Below are 18,772 nucleotides of genomic sequence, written 5' to 3'. Positions count from 1 at the left end.
GTTCTCTGCTTTCACACGTCAATCACTGTCAGACGAATATGCTCTGCACAGTTTGTTATGCCTTGTATCAAAGTGAATAAATCGTTTTCAACAAATTGAATAAATCGTGTTCAGAGAGCTTCGAACTGGAGTTGTGGCGCACGTCAACTTGTCTTGATTAACTTCTCTAATGAGCAATTTGAACGAGCAGCGACATTGAAAACGTGCATTTGGTTGCTTACTGATTAATGCAAAAAGACGCTTTATATAGTGATTAAGCCAATATTGACATAAAGTCAATATAGGAAACAACAAAGTACTTTACTGAAATTGAAAAACATCGAATTTTAAAATTTAAAGAATAAAATTCTTATGTTTCTTTTACCCTTGTTTTTAAAAATGTTACTTTAATAATTATTAAATATTTAGTACTTGTAGTAAATTTGGTAAGTACAAAACCATAACAAAATGGCCATTTAAACACAAAATACTATGACAACAATAATAATAATAATAATAATAATATCATTATTGTTATTATTATTATTATTATTATTATTATTATTATTTGCTATATCTTTAAAACTTTGTAACGCTTTTGTTAACCATTGTATTTGGCTAAATCTCAATTCATTTTGTCATTTTTAGATCTTACATATCCAGAAAGTACAAATACACACATTTCTTCCTTGCAGCTTCATCGTGCGAACAAATAATACTTGCAACAAAATCATTCCCATGCTCTGAGAACCTAACAAGCTGGCAATTTAAACTTATCCAGTGTGCATGCGCATTGGCATTAGCACATGTGATCAACTTAATACGACACAGTAGGGGTGCAACAGATTATCTTCATTAAATCTGATAGAAAATGGTCAGCAAACACAATTGCAGCTAACAAGCAGAAATTGTGTCCACAGGAGGTAAAATAACATCGATTCAGTAGCATTATTTTCATAAATTTTCTGGTTACTCCACAAAACTCCTGCCCAGTCATTAATAATATGTACCACACTATATTGTTTTTTACGAACTTAGGTGTTTGCACAGTTAATATGTCGCAGCAGCTAGAACATCAGTAGATGCTTTATGGTATAAATGTGTCACCATGAAAAAGTACAAATAAATGTCAAAAAAATAACGCTTCTTTGGAATTTTTGTGTCATATACCTTAAATTTTCAAACTTAAGCGGACGATTGTTTTCCAAAACTCCAGCCCCCACAAGCTTCAAGCTCAAATCCAAGATACCCTTTGTGGCTTTTGCCGAGAGCAAGTATAGGTAAAGCGATACCCTCGCTGGAATTTACGAAATTCCAAATTTTTTAGAATTATTCAGAATATTAAACGCATGGTTCGAGTTTTATAAAACTTATACCATTATATGTTGTCATGCTTATATTGCTTTAGAAAGATATTACTCTCACAACTTTTGAGAAATGACAATATTTTGAATGACACAAAAATATTTATTTTTTTGTACTGTTTGGTCATTTTTCGCATCTGAGAACAAGCGTTGCTAGTAATTAAACCAGAGTTATAAGCGAATTGATACAAATTGTTGCCCTTAATGGGTGAAAAAGTTTCAAAAGTATAAATATCGCTGGGTATATAACTTTTATATCACTGAACATTTTGCATGTGGATTGCATTTCGTTCTAACTGCATCGGTTCAAAAGTCTGGTTTTCTTTTATTTAGTGTTTACGGAACATCAACACATATACGTTATTTTGTACAGAGTTATTGGAGTAAAGTACATTGAACAAGGCCGAACTCCGGTAGTCGATCAGGGCCGATCCGAATGTTGCAATCGAATCCGAATCCTTTCCGTCAGGGCCACTGTGGTTCCTATCTTCATTAGTCATATCTTACGACATGCAAAATGATGCATCAAACCTACTCTACACCCATGAGTAATCTACATCCATGTATAATACAGAAATGGTACTAACAGCTGCCTCGCTTGGCGCTCAGCATTAAGAGGTTAGTGTTAGGACTGGTCGGCCTGGTGTCAGGATAATGTGATTGGGTGGAACATCATGCTGCATGTATGCAGCATGATGTCCAAGTGCTAGACATCACTATAAACTGCCACACTGCAGACATCGTAGCGATATGACCGAAAAAGTGTTAAAGCTACGTTAAAATTCCAAATCACACACACACACACACGCATACCTTGCGACATCAGATCCGGGTCTATGATTTTGAGTGAGGTAAACATAAGCAAAATAAGGAATGTGTCAGACAGGTGTGTTGATTGTCTGGCGAAGGATTGACGACTTATTCTCGTCCTCATTTGTTTTTCTAATGATAACCTATGTGCCATACTTAATCTGCTTGTATTGCCAAGATGAAGGTAAATACTGCAGAGAGTACGAGTTGTAAGACATACACTTTTTCGAAAAGGAATTCAGAGACAAAAATAGAAACAGACAGAGAAAGAAATAATTAGACAAATGAAATAGACAAGAATTGTATCCATCATTCATAGCTGTAAAATAAATATTCATGTATTAAAAAAATATGGTAATCCACCAAAACGCGCCACAACGCTATGTACATTGACTTCTGCTCATTAAAATAGCTGTAAAGCAAACATGATTTTTATTTACAATATGCATTTTCGCATTAGATAAATTAAATATATTCCTTGTTTTTGGTGGTATCTATAAACGACTGGTTGGTTGGCACATACTATGAAGAATACATTCTAAGTTAATTGTTTGCGTCAAAATGTGCTGCCATTTTTTCTTTCTTTGACACGACATAATTTCGTGTCAGTTTGGACTCTACGGACTTATTATGAAAATAATAATAGCGAGATATCTGACGAAATTGTCAGATTCTTATTGTTTTTCAAGTGCTTGTTCACCAACTCTCTTTGAAATATGTTCGATATATGCGAAACGTGATACATCTAAGGGCATAGAAGTGAAATAATAAAAACTGCATTCACTGAAACACATCCTGCAACGCTAGTAAGAGTCTTCACTGCTCAAGCGCTTGGCTTTGCTTGTTAAAAAAAGAAAGAATAAAACCAATAAGCGACTACTCATATATTGAGCAAAAATATAAGTTCTTAACATCTAAATGAAGACCGTTTATGGATAGAGCGGATTAGCTGAATAGGTAGTTTTATGTTTTAGAAACTATATCTAATAACTGTCTCTAATGGTGAAAAAATAGAAATTTGACTGCTTGATTCCACTCACTAAAGCGTCGGATCTATCTAGTTATAAACTTCAATTGAAGAACCAGTCTATTCCTACCTCATTGTGTAAAATGATCACAAAAAAGCTTAAGGTACCGTTCCGTGGTCTGCAATTACCTGCCACTCATTCCGACTCACATAATAAAGATTGAAGACATACTCAATAGCTAATACAGCGCTTTAAGGTAAACGATCGTTTTTTATATGAAAACAAACAAGATGTCAAAAGATGGCAAAAAATATTGAATGAGTGTCAAACCTGACGAGCTAAATTTAACAGATGAAACAAGTGTCATACGGAAGGCTAGGTATGGGGGAAATGTTTCAAAGGAACGGCGTAAATTTAAGTAACCCTTCCAAACTCAGGGTCAAAGTTTGATCACCAGGGAAGATAAGGCTATCTCAAACTGACATCTGCTCGAGGAAAATGACCGCAACAAAAAGAACTACTTTTAGATGATTTCTAATTATTGCATATAATACAATTCCGGAATATCTGATGGCAGTTTTTAAAACTAAAAGTCGATACTTCAAACATCATGGAAGGAAAAGGGCAACTTGCAAAATGCGATAACCGTTATTAGCTGAGATTCAATCTTTTTGACACGTCATGGCAGTAAATGACACATTATGTCAGAATTATCACCAAACGGGTTGAGGTAATACGAAATTAAATACTATCTTATCAGCTTGCACATGTTCATTGTAATTTGTCAAAAAATAACAACGTAACGACGGCATGATCAAATTCTTTTTATTGTAAAATACATGTGTTGGAACCTGTTGTTTCTAGAAGGGTTAATAATAATAATAATAATAATAATAACTTTACATCCGTACAAATTTGTAGTTGCCAATAAATGATTATTATTATTAAACAATATTCTTAATACTGTTACAATAACTTTACTTTTGTGTTTTTAACACAAGCACGCGATTTTAGATACGTATTCGAATCAAGGAGCTTAAGATTTTAATACGATTTGAATAAGCTGGTTAACGAGCAGTAGGAATTTATTTCGGAATTTTTTTCTTCGAGCAACAGAGAAAATGACATAGAAAAGTAAGATTTGCTGCTGCCAACATCCATCCATCCATCCATCCATCCATCCATCCATACATATGCATGCACACACAATATTTATATACATTCATAAATGTTATTTACATTCATTTGAAGAATACGTTTGCTTTAAAAATTCCTGATTTTACTGAAAATTCACTCAATTTGATTAAAAAACATAATTTTGGAAATGAAACAGTTGACTACAGACACAAGTGGACATCCATTTTCTAGTTTTCATGACCATCCTAATTTTGTATAATCCTCGTTTTAAGCAAATTTTCTATCTTTTCATGTGAACATGCCCACTGGGTCAAAACAATAAAGGAGGATGGGTTACGTTTTGGTAAGGTCATATATGATGTGTAACATTATCCCCGTGGCGAGCCCCTTGAATTTCATAATGCTGACTTCATGATTACTATGAAACCGATATTTATTGTGTACTTAGCCCTAAAAAGAAGGTGGGGACTTTTAAAAATTAACGTTATTTGTTGATTAGAAATGATCTGTTAAAACAGTATGAAGTCAATGAATAGTGTTACGGTGAACAGGTGCATCACAGATAATGGAGTATATATAGACAGTTAGTATGTGAGATTATTTGAAGTGTAATTTTTCCCTCCTCGGACAATATGGAATCTGCATCCACTTGGTTACATCAACAAACTTAGCAGCAGTGGTGTCGTGTGCAAAAAAATAGACTCTTCATTTTGGAAACCAATTTGAGCATGCCGATGACGGAAGGAATCTATCACTCTCATCGTTGTTTTCAGAGAAAGAAGATTACTCAAGTTGTTTATTAGTCGACTTAAAGCTGGCCGTTGTATGCTGTTTGCCAGTTTTGCCTGAATTGATGTTATAAAAAAGATAACTGTAATCCTTTGTTGTATTGGTCTGAAAAGCAGATCTACAATGCATAACCTTGCACAATTCCATTGCACCAGATGCTCCCAATATGCTATTTCATTTTCCATTTCCCTTCCAATTCAAGGTTACAACGATTGAGAGAGAGAGAGAGAGAGAGAGAGAGAGAGAGAGAATTATATTTACAATTGCCCGTAATGTAATATACAAATTCATTAATCATAAATTTTCTTTTGTCACGTGCATGGCTAAGGGTGGTGACAGGCCTTGACTTCTACCCGATCTCGACCTTTCTTGTCCAAATAAACAATAAATATGTACATGCATAAACAATAGAAAATCAAAACCAGCCAATTGTATCATACATTAAACTGAAACGTTTGTGTAAATACAATAGCAATGGAATGAGTACTTGTCGTACATGGTAATATCGCGGTCACAAGTTTTTATTTGTTGTCCAGTCCAAGTTTTACTTAAATTTTATTCAATTGTAAAATTGGGTTTTTGATAACTTTACACATTATATACATTCAATATTCTCACCAAAAGAAATCACACTTAGTGTAGTATCATGACCAATATTCCATTTGTACTGCGTTCCAACAAATTTATGTCAGGGTACTTGACTAAAATTACCATCTTTGCACTGTTCGATTATATATGAGAACCTTGATGTTTTAGAGAGGAGATAAGGAGCTCTTCAGATTTCAGGGACCCTCAGCATTTATTTAGAGATTAACTCAAACGCTTTGAAAGCAGATTAAAGATTTTATAAACCAGTCCTATTTGCTGAATGATTAGTGCAAATTATATCATCAAGTCTAGAAAAAGCAATACGAAAGATATAAAGATCTCATCTTTTGGGAAAAAAGGTTTGATATTTTGTACAACCATGCAGTGTTCTACTCTCAACCTCCCTGTTTTAAAAATTTATTCTTTTGTTTCTTTCTTCAATATTTTCTGATACCATACTTATTGATTTTTCTGGGGAAAAAATCTGTAAATTTAAAATCTAACGCGGAAGATTTGTGAAACATAAAAAATACATGTTTTCCGTGTGAGCAAAATAATATAAAAATAATATAACAAACAAACAAACAAAACAAAACAAAAACAAAAACAAAGACAAACAATAACAAACAAACAAAAACGTGCCCTATCAAGCGTACCGGACTTGGATATGAAAACGTAATGATTTTATTCCACCTAATTCTTATTTAATATATACATCAGTACAAGCGCAATGATTATGAACGGATCCACTATGTATGTTATACTCATGCCACAAAATTAGATGTAAAAATGTTTACTATCTATAATTACACGGATAGTGTTTTGCTTCCTGAAATTTGTGTCCTTTTGTGCAGAAAAATTCATCCGTCAACTGAATAACATACCCACGTGCACGAATCATTGTACAGTATAACGCATTACTTGTTCAAAACGCATCCGTCAGTCTTGTCATTAAATATTTCATTTTATTTAAATTTCATTTTTTTTCTCATATAAGAGTTTTTAATAAGATACTATGGCCTCGGTGGCTAAGGTTATTTTCTGATCTTTTACATTCTCAGAGAAAACCAGATTCAGTATGTATGTATGTATGTATGTATGTATGTATGTATGTATGTATGTATGAGGATTAAAACAAGACAATAGTTATAAAACGTAATGAAAAATGATAACTAGTTATAAAACAAATCCTTACGTGCTTTCCGGTTTGGACCAAATGAAATTTTTATTAAGTATCTACTCGCTTACAAGATTAGTCCAACTGCAAACTGCACAGACCCAGATCTGTCTTCGGATAATGCGCCGGCAGACATGAGTTTGCACGTTTGTAAGAAGCAATCAGTAGCACAAACAAGATATACCCTGATTTGCTAAAACCGATCAGAGTCGTTATTGGTTGTAGTTTTACTCGACTTATAGGCGAGAAAACCGAGCCTAAGTCCTCAGCAATAAATGCATATTGGTTGTGATTGCTATGTGAAAACATGAAAGAAAATATGAACTGCATTGTAGACAACACAACACTTGTCATCACTGTCTCCATAAAATGCCTCTTTTTAAAGTGAAAACTTTTATTTTCGAAGGCTCGTTTTGCTTGTATTCACGATAGAACTTTAAAATGATCTTGTAAAAATTTCCTAACTAGTTGCGTAAATTCTGAAATGAAGCATCCATTTATCCATCCATCCATCAATCCACCCACCCACCCACCCATCCACCCTTCCATCCATCCGTCCATCCACCCATCCATCCATCCATCCGTCCGTCCGTCCGTCCATCCATCGATTATATAGTTATTGAAACTGTTCAATTATACATTTCTATCCTCGAGTCATATCAACCTTGCAGAAGGTAATATTTATCCCAATTTGTGCTCTGTTTTGAGGCTTGTGTTTGAGTGTGTGTCTTTATTTGTTTGTAACCAATTGTCAAAACCAAGTTTTCAACCTAGAGGATGTAAGGGAAACAACTCTGGTGTGATTGCACGGTAAACTTGTACTCTCATTCTAATTTGAACAAGACAATTAGTAAGATACGCATAAAGAACAGCGCAGAGCACGCGTATTGACTCTTCTAACATAGGCTCGAGTGGAACATTAAACATATGTCACGTGTTCTGGACAATTCAATACTGTCTTCTTTGTGTAACTTGAGCTTTCTCTTATTTTACGCTCTTAATCGGTTTGAGTTTCATTTTAAAACGTTTTAAATCTCCAGTACACAACAGGTGCTAAATTTATGGACTTAACTGGATGAACATTCTTTTTTTATATATATTTTTAAAAGCTCTCTAAGATGCAAGCCATCAATTTCAGAAAAAGATTTTAAAAAATTAGGCCTTGCATAGCTCTCAGAACTTTTGTATTTCTTGACGAAACATTTGGATAATATTACTTTATTAAAATGTTAAAACATACCAAACCAAAGCAAAATTAAGCTTATTCATTAGGAATTTCATTATTTTTGCTTTGGTTTGGTTTGTTTTAACGGTAGTTGTAACATATTTTTGGCATCATCATGCCAAGTAAACGGGAAATAAGTGCCTTTCCCAATGACACCATGAGGCCGCCGACCTGAGCCTGATTTTTATTTTTAGACCTTTATATACATGTCTTAACCAAACGAACAATATAATTCCAGGAGTTAGCTTGTATTACACGTGTATTACAAATAAGATATTAGTTCTAGGTTCTTTCAAAACGAAGAAAAATATGGCTTATTTGAGAAAGCGTTTGAATTCTTCAAAACTGCGTATACATGAACATTTCAAATTGTTATTTTTGAAACAAATTTCATGCATCGTGTCGAGATGAAGTTGGAGAAAAATAAATATAGTATTTAGCTTTAAATAATTTATTTGTAGTGTTTTTTAGTCTTTTCATGTCATGACAAGTTAACCTTGAAAACCGTCAAAATATGACGAGAGTTCAGAGGAACATCTAGAGTAGACTCGTAACAGACAAATATGTACGCAGAAGTGAAATTCGTAGAATTAGAAATACGTGTACTTTTAGTCGCTTATTTTATTATTATTATTATTATTATTATTATTATTATTACTATTGTCGTTGTTGTTCTTCTTCTTGTAGTGGTGGAGGTGGTGGTAGTGGTGGTGTATGCAGAAATTCCTACCATATGTACTCGCTTATAAGGCGCCTCCAACAAAGTGCACAGGGCCAGATCTGTCGTCGCATAATATGCCGGCAGATCTCGGTCTGTGCAGTTTGTTAAGAGCAATCATTAGAACAAACATGATAGATCCTGATCTGTAGGCGCATTACTCTAAGGCAGATCAGGATCTTTGCTGTTTGCAGTTTGACTCGACTTATAAGCGAGTATATGATGGTAGTAAATTCTTTAGAAATGTTAGATAAATAGGAGAATACTCCAGTAGCACGAGCTATATTTAAATAACTGGTAATGCGAAAATGGTTTCTGAAACAGTGATAACTTGTTATGACCATTTTTTGTTTAATTGGCACACGTAATCGCTAATGTCATTAATTAATGTTTTCACTAACACCTGCTTGTTTATAAGTAAAATTTGCTTCATGTGAACACAATGCCGTATTATAAATTGATAAAATAACTATCAATAATAACCAATAACTAAAACTGGCTGACTACACCCTCTCCCCCCCCCCCTCTCTCTCTCTCTCTCTCTCTCTCTCTCTCTCTCTCTCTCTCATAGAGGATATATGCATATACAAAGAGTGTCTAATTGCATACATGTTACTTGCCTACATAGTCACATATGGAAAATACAGAAGAAAAAATTTTGGAAAGTGGAACAAGTTTTTCCTATCCGTTTCTGTAGTACTGCAGATAAACTAGGTTTAATCGAAACTCAATCAATAAAATCAGATTTTAACTTTACTCATCTTTGAACATTAGGATTTCTTTATTTTTTATCATTATTTGTTTTTGGTTATTTACTGCTATCAGCTTTGAACATTAGGATTTCTTCATTGTTTTAGTTTTGTATTACTGTTGTTGTTAGAACGCTCACTTTTCAGTTTAAAAAAAAAAAACTCTTTCTTCTGCAATAAGTCGAGGAAGAATAGACAACCAATACAATAATTCCCACTAAGTAATCAACTGTCTGAAGGTGTACATCATTATAGAACATTTTAAACTATTCCATTTTTATTACAATGAGTGCTATCAGAAACATATCGCCTATGATTGCATATAAATTGTATATATTTTAAGTATCTCTCATCAGTCATGTACATCTGACCTAACATTCTCATTATTAACAAGAAAACATTTCAGAAAATATTACTTGCTCTAAAAATCATATGGATAAACGATTTTGACAAGATACGGGAAAATCCTAAAAACAATCAGAGGCATCTCATGATAATCGCATCCATAAAGGCAACACATGATAATCGCATCCATAAAGGCAACACATGATAATCGCATCCATAAAGGCAACACATGATAATCGCATCCATAAAGCCAACACATGATAATTGCAGCCCTAAAGGCAACACATGATAAGTGCAGCTCTAACGGCAACACGTGATAATCTCAACCCTTAAGGTAACACATGATAATCACAGTCCTAGGGGCAATACATGATAATCTCAGCCCTAAAGGCAACACATGATAATCGCAGCCCTAAAGGCAACACGTGGTAAGTGCATCCCTAAAGGCAATACATGATAATCACAGCCCTAAAGGCAACATATGATAATCGCAGCCCTAAAGGCAACATATCACAGCCCTAAAGGCAACACATGATAATCACAGCCCTAAAAGCAACACAAGATAACCGCAGCCCTAAAGGCAACACATGATAATCACAGCTCCAAAATCAATACATGTTATTCGCAGCCCTAAAGGCAATACATGATAATCATAGCCCTAAAGGCAACACATGATAATCGCAGCCCTAAAGGCAACACATGATAATCGCAGCCCTAAAGGCAACACATGATAATCGCAGCCCTAAAGGCAACACATGATAATCACAGCCCTTAAAGTAAAACATGATAACCGCAGTCCTAAAGAGACTTTGAGTTTGCCTGAGTGCACCCGTTGCAAAACGATTTTACCTCTTAGTTACGATACTGAATCTCTGTCCCCATCAGTTTGTCATTGGATCAATGCATTTTTATGTGACGTTTTTGTATGGACAATTCAACAAACTCTGTGTACACTGTAATCAACCCACTTATCTGTAACTGTGGCATCGATTTCGAGCTCAGTTTTGACGACAATACAGCCCATCGATGTATGAAGGTAGACATATTCCAGATCGTATACACTTTTAATTGTCTTATGTTACGACCATCGGCTGACGGATTTAAAACCCATACAACTTCTGCATTCCATCCTTAAGTGTGCAGACTAATATCATAATGTAATGCCGAAATAAGAGTTCAGTAAACATACTTGGTCGACTTAGTTCTCCCAAGTATTCTTTTGCATAATAGACGCTGAAAATGAAACTAAAAATTGTATTTCGCACGCGCTCTTATCATCATCATCATCATACAAGTCGAGACTTTGCAGGGTAATAGGAGGAAAAAGACAACAAAGAATAAGTGACCCGTATGTTGATTTGCCTATGGTATTTACAAGTACAAACGCCTATCACACCAGTTCTCTAAGTTCTCGAATATCACTAGCAGCTGGATACATACATATATATATATATATATATATATATATATATATATATATATATATATATATATATATATATATATATATATATATATATATATGTGTGTGTGTGTGTGTGTGTGTGTGTGTGTGTGTGTGTTGTCTTTGCGACGATAGAGAGAAAGAGAGAGAGAGAGAGAGTTTACCATTTGAAGAAATGTCCATCTGTCGAAAGGTGTGCAAGTCTCAAGTCTCAATCACAAATAGAACAACAAATGCCAATACTGGTTTAATATAAAGAGAGTTTTGAAGGTCTTTTCGTGATACATTCGTTTGCCTAATCTTTGATTGGCATAAGCCATTCATGTGTAATTGCGTTGAACCTCAAAACCAGGGCGGTCTGCCACCCGCTACCGTGCCACGTTCTGCTTGAAGTTTGATTCCTAATAATAACTTCCAAAACATTGTCCTCTAAGGAGTGATGGCAAAATGGAAAGAACTAAAACGAATAAAATCAGTCAAATCCCATGTATTTTGTCCTGAAAGTCATCCCAGTCCTCAGTGTAATAAAAATGCAAAGTTCATTTTTAGTGACTCATTTGAATGGTTGTGAATATTCAGGGGAATTCAATGGGATAATGATGGTTTTGCATGATAGTCTACATTAGTTATTCTAACAAAGCATGTCAAGCAATCTCCAGCACGCGGAACACCGTCACCATTGTAGATATGCGTCAAGTCGGAAACTTGAAAAGTTATTTTGTACGGAAACACAAGCCCCCTTGACTCCCCGAAGCAATCTCATACACTTCACCTTCCATCTGGCATTGTGTAACTTTCCTTATATTAACATGAGAAGGAACGGCGATGGAGTCATTTCGAACACAATTTTTATAATTATGACGAAAGGATTCAACATGACCCGAGATAAAGGCCTGTTTGCCCCATTTATGGCAGAAGGCTCTCAATCCTCTATTCCAGACTTTGCTGTCAAAATGTGTTTGTAAACCGACCCACGACTGGAAAGCCTATAGCAGATATAGTTCATAAATCAATTATGTACCTTTATAAAAATTTTATAAATGATTTAATTGTCTTTTTAAAATCGGGAACCATTGCTCCCGCAGTTGAAGTTTGACCAGCATTATGCCCTCTACACAAAGCACATATCGATTACAAATAAGAATGTATAAGAAAGCGGAAAATAAACTTTCAAACGTAATTGTAGTTTCTCCAGCACCAATGTTTGGGTCCTCGAGGAATTAGTCATGTTCTGAAATCTTAATACAAATAAAGATTTCATACACATTTCTGATAATATTCCGTGAAATAACACACAACAGTGACATATTTACTCAGGGTAGGGTCCGGACTATATTATATTTTATGCAAGCTATAGATCAAACAACTGAAGTCAGTGTGTATGTGTGTGTGTGTGTGTGTGATTTGGATTTTTAACGTAGCTTTAACAATTGTTCAGTCATATCGCTACGATGTCTGCAGTGTGGCAGTTTATAGTGATGTCTAGCACTGGGGCATCATGCGGCAGACATGTAGCATGATGTCCCACCCAGTTACATTATCCTGACACCAGGCCGACCAGTCTTAACACTGGCCTTTTAATGCTGAGCGTTAAGCGAGGCAGCTGCTAGTACCATGTAAGTCTTTGGTATGACTCGGCCGGGGATCGAACCCACGACCTCCCGCTTCTGAGGTGGACGCTCTAACCACTAGGCCACCGGAGCGGTCCACTGAAGTCAGCGTAACAATCAAGCAATTAGTGCCAATATGAAGTTAAATTCAAACCATTAGTGCCAAGATGAAGTTGGCAGAAAGACGTTTATTTTTTTTCTTCCAAGTTGGGCTTTTCCCCATCACATTTAAATGTTATTAAAAAGCAAACGTACTTATCTTGATGACATAATTGAAAATGTAAAAGAAAAAGATAATTGGGAGATACTGATATATGAGATGATTGAAAGATTTCAAATATATATATATATATATATATATATATATATATATATATATATATATATATATATATATATATATATATATATATATATATATAGAGAGAGAGAGAGAGAGAGAGAGAGAGAGAGAGAGAGAGAGATTCACAGAAATAATACTACTAAAATAAAAACGGAAACAATAGACGCTAAATATTTGCATTTCTTATCTTCATTAGAACATTTGAACCTATGGTCAAATTTAGTCAAGTAAATTTAATCTGAAACGAACCGTTTATCTGATTAGTCAATTTTCATTTGGCAAATTTACCATCATCGAAAATTTACCATCATCAAAGTAATTTACCATCATCAAAGTTTGGCTGGATCGGAAGGGGTAAATATGACTAAAGGATACGACGATTTCAAATATAATTAAATATTTTAGTTAATTAAAGAGCCGTTAATTTTTGTTGCATATAAGAACTTACCTGCAGTGAAAATATACAGACAGCTTAAATGTGGAAAGCACAAGGTAAATGATGCCCATACCGTGCTGACGCCATCTCATCACTAATAACTCAGTGCCCAACCAACCAAAGATCAGTGAATGCAAAGCACGATGTAAATAGACAATTATATCCACGTATAGTTTGGTATTGTTGTCAAACAGAAGTAGAATTGCATATGAAATGATAAGCTGAAACCGAAGTGACAGCTCAACCTTGCACTGCACTAAACTGCAGTAGACTGCATGGCTGTTGAAATGCTGAGATTGATAACCTGTTTCTGTGTCACTGTTGGCAACTGACAGAGAAGGTGTGTATGGCCCAGCACGGTTTTATCTATCGTCATCATACATACAAAAACCTTAAAAAAAATTTCTTTCTTCAGATTTATGTACGATTTTCAGTAATTAGTGAACTTGTCTAACAGACAATAATAATGACCCGAGTGCTTAACATTCAGTCGCTTGGCGACGAAACTAGAACAGTAGAAGGGTTAATACATTTTCTTTTCTACGCATTTAATTAAGAAGAAACGAGACAGTGGGGCCCACCGCTACCAACAAAAATAAAGTTTTTTACTTTCTTCATTATATATATATATATATATATATATATATATATATATATATATATATATATATATATATATATATATATATATATATATATATATATATATATATATATCTGTTTGTGTGTGTGGCACCGCCTGCATCGTTGCAAAACATATGTTGCATCGCACATCAAGTGTTAGTATGAAAACAAACATGACATTTGATGCTAGTTTTGCAGCAAACTGCAGCAGTCTGCATGACTGTTCAGATGTTTAAAGTGATAACCTGTTTCGGTGTCATTTTTGGCAACTGACAGAAAAGGACCAAGGTCATCTGTATGGTTCATACCAAAAGCTACAAGCTGTTATCAGCCAAATTTTTATCATTTTTGGGGGGTCTTCCATGGCATTTGATGGCAGAACAATAATCAAAACGGGTCCACGAGATTCTCGCTGGCCCACTTTCTTATTTGAAAGGACACTATAAAATGCATAACACAAAAAAAAAAAAAAAATTAAGAGAGAACTAGACGAATGACGTAGGGCTTTGAATTCCAAAAATTCTTTTTTTATATTCCTTTTGATTTGCATTGTGGAAACTGTAAGGAAGTCAAAGCAATTTCTGATTGAACCATCTCACTTGACAAGATCTGGGCTTTCACAGGAGGACAGTGTTCACTCTTTTATGTTTTTGGCATATAACTAAACGATAGTCTTCACATGCGTATAGTGTTTTTGGCATATAACTAAATATGAAACGACAGTGTTCACTTGTATATTATGAAACATGAAAGTATAGTGTTCACATGCGTTATCAAACATGACAATATTGTGACGTGAAGCATTTCATACAACAGGAACATGCCTTTTCATTAATTATAGTTGATGTACGTTTCATGCTACATTTTTGGAATCAATCAGTCTCTTTAGAAAAAAGAGGCACAGGAAACCTAAACGTGCAATGCATCTGTAAATCAACAAACCTGTAAATTAATTTGCTAGTAAAATAAAGAATCTATGTATGCATGCCAACAAATACATATATATTATATTTGACACCACGTAAAAGGCGGCCTTGTAGTCAAACATATGTTGAACGGCACGTCAAGATTTAAAATAAAACCAATAGTGATGTCTGAACCTATCTCTGCACAAACTGCAGCAACCTGAGATGGCTGTCAGAATGCAAGGAGTGATAGATAGCCTGTTCTGTTGTCAATGTTGGCAACTGACAGACAAAGTGTTATCACTGAGCTATTTGTTACGTGCTTGTTACCCAAGCCATAAATAAAACTTGATATATAATTCACAGAACCTGCAATTTGTGACCTCGGCAAAGCATCCTGGATTTATGACCTCGGCAAAGCATCCTGGATTTGTGAACTCGGCAAAGCATCCTGGATTTGTGAACTAGTCAAAGCATCCTGGATTTGTGAATTAGTCAAAGCATCCTGGATTTGTGAACTAGACAAACGTAGATGTGTTAGTAATATCAATACTTCGTGACAATATATATATATATGCGTGTGTGTGTGTGTGTGTGTGTGAGAGAGAGAGAGAGAGAGAGAAAGAGAGAGTGTGTCCGCTATAAAATGAAGTTCTTAACCATTCGCAATCTCTTTTGAAAACTGATAAGTTCCTTGTTTTCGTTTTTCAACTTCTATTTTCATTCATATTGACTAAATACATAAAAGATGTTTACGATTTAAACAAGGAAGATGGTTTGAATGAAGAAAGTACAGCACTACAAACGCAGCATGGTTTAAATGAAGAAAGCAGAGTACTACAAACACATCATGGTTTAAATGAAGAAAGCAGAGTACTACAAACAGCATGGTTTAAATGAAGACAGTAGAGTACTACAAACAGCATGGTTTAAATGAAGAAAGCAGAGTACTACAAACAGCATGGTTTAAATGAAGAAAGATGAATACTACAAACAGCATGGTTTAAATGAAGAAAGCAGAGTACTACAAACAGCATGGTTTAAATGAAAAAATGTAGAGTATTACAAACAGCATGCTTAAAATGAAGAAAGTAGAGCACTACATACACAGCATGGTTTAAATGAATAAAGTAGAGCACTACAAACAGCATGGTTTAAATGAAGAAAGTAGAGTACTACAAACACAGCATGGTTAACCACTTGAGCACTGAATGCGCTGGCTTTCACATAGCAGCTTGCATAATGAAAAGAGTTGGAAATATACACTAAGAGAAATGAGGAATCAGCAGGAGGTAATTGACACATTTAAATGTATTTACAGTTCATCTAAGTCATTATTATGATTTAATTAACATTTATACCAACCATACAATTGTCTCTATCATCCATTTATAACTTTTCCCTTGCCGTTGCTTCGTATGACTACATTGTGCCATCATTCATTGGTCTAGAGACATCGTCGCATGACAGAGGCAAAAATACGCCACGCTCATTTTTTAACGGATTTTTGCTGGTATCCTTCTACGAAGAGAAAGAGAGACGGGAGGGGGGGAGGCTGCATTACCAATCCACACAGTGATATAGAATGGCTGAGTGAGGATAGAGCTTCCTTCAAACAGTTTATTATCAAATATGTTTTTAGACCCATATTAATATATTTTATTTAAAAAAATGAAGAAAGAAATAAAGACAGATTAACAATAAATAAATTACAGTATGTGCATTCTTCCTAACCAATAAAAGTACCAAATGTACCGTATAATCTCGACAAGCTATTGCAACTTTGTATCACTGGTATTGTGAACAGGTATTAAAATCTCACAGTACCTGTACATCTAGCCGATATGAAGTTCCAGGTTCTTGTAGGTTACTTAGTACAAGTTCAGTTGTCGCTTTTTTTCTGTCACTCCACATACTTAATCGCATTCTGTCTTATGCATGAGAGAGAGAGAGAGAGAGAGAGAGAGAGAGACAGAGACAGAGTACTGCGATACAATTCTGCATAATGTTAAATTCAGTTAAAAGACGGAGCTTATTTTTATTGTTATTGTTATTGCATGACAACGCTTATGCTAAATCAGTTGAAATTCATCACATATTTGGTTTTAAAATATAGAAGCTGTTGAAATAAAACATAATATTGAAACAATATTTGTATATGCGTATTAATGCGCCATGGGCGGATCACAATTGTATATACCCACAAAACTGACATATCAAATTGCTTTATACCAACTCTTTAAAAGCCATGTTATTTTTAACACACACACACACACACACCACAGAGGCAAATATGTAGTTAGAAACTGAAATCTTCTTCCAAATGAAATTGTAGACAAGATCGCTATGAAGCCGCAGAGAGTGATAACCTCTTTCAATATCACTTTAAGAAACTGGCAGACAGGAAAAGGATCATCTCGCTCTAGTTACTAATTATTCTCCCGCCATATCTTGCAATTTATTCTGTCATTAGTAGCCCTGGCTGTCTTGCTGTCAGAAATAATATAAAGGGGTTAGAAGAGACTTGTTGGTCTTCACTTCTGCATACAAGGAAACTCCGTTCAACGTAAATAACAATCGAAAAGAAAAGAAACCGCTGGATGTGTAAAATGGAACCTAGCATTCCATAACATAATGGGTAATAACATGTACTTGTTTACGTTTTCATTCGGATCATTATTCATGTGCATGGCGCATTAATACGCATCTGTTTAGGCAATCTTTTTGAGGAATGTTTCAAGCCCTTAAAGGCTAACACTATTATAAAGCGTCAACTTTAATTTGCTAAATGATTGAACATATTTAGGTGATATAATATCCGTAATTAGAGTTTAGTAACTATTTTAATTCAGTGAAATTATTTTTTTCAGTTAGTGACCCATATGTAAAACATAACGGAAATATAGCGAGATAACCGTAATTAGAGTTTAGTAACTATTTTAATTCAGTGAAATTATTTTTTTCAGTTAGTGACCCATGTGTAAAACATAACGGAAATATAGCGAGATGACCGTAATTAGAGTTTAGTAACTATTTTAATTCAGTGAAATTATTTTTTTCAGTTAGTGACCCATATGTAAAACATAACGGAAATATAGCGAGATGACTGCGAATAAAGAACCCAACGTTTAAGAATAACTATCATCAGTAGTCAGTTTTGAAGAAAGACGTAAAAATATGCTTACGCGTGCCACTGAGTAAAATATAATTGACAACGCGAAAGAAAACAAAGCTGCATTGTTGTCGAACACGTTAGATCGAGAAATGAAATGAAACCAACAATGACATGAAAATTTAGTTATGGTCCAAACTGAAGTATAGATTTCATGGCGGTAAAAATGTTTATTGTTTTCACCTGCTTTTGATGTAGCTGTCGGTATATGATAAACAAGAGGTGTACATCTTTGATGCCATTGGTGACATCAGACAAAAAATGGCGTGCGTGTTTGAGCTAGCTGTCAGCATACTTTATTTCCTTTTATCTACTCCATATTATTCAGACCCAGACTATAATCGAACAAATACCCTTTTGTCTATGACGCGGGGATCTGTATTTAAACT

At 34.7% G+C, this 18,772-nt stretch overlaps 1 protein-coding gene across 6 annotated transcripts in view; it reads right to left on the bottom strand.

Annotated features, from left to right (window-relative positions):
• The window catches only part of LOC149790152 (frizzled-5-like), a 176,346-nt gene that overhangs the window by 47,260 nt on the left and 110,314 nt on the right, over positions 1–18,772 (bottom strand). The window contains exon 1 of one of the 6 annotated variants that reach the window (XM_089972142.1): positions 13,695–13,890. The exons of the other annotated variants lie outside the window; for them this stretch is intronic. The gene's annotated coding sequence lies outside the window, so the exon portion shown is untranslated. Of the gene's footprint in view, positions 1–13,694; positions 13,891–18,772 lie in introns of those variants that run through there. 6 annotated transcript variants of the gene reach the window in all.

This window comes from Sinohyriopsis cumingii, chromosome 10, assembly GCF_028554795.1.
Source record: "Sinohyriopsis cumingii isolate HCF-2022 chromosome 10, ASM2855479v2, whole genome shotgun sequence".
Taxonomy (NCBI): domain Eukaryota; kingdom Metazoa; phylum Mollusca; class Bivalvia; order Unionida; family Unionidae; genus Sinohyriopsis; species Sinohyriopsis cumingii.
The sequence above is the reverse complement of the archived record's forward strand: the minus strand, read 5'-3'. Positions and strand labels throughout refer to the sequence as shown.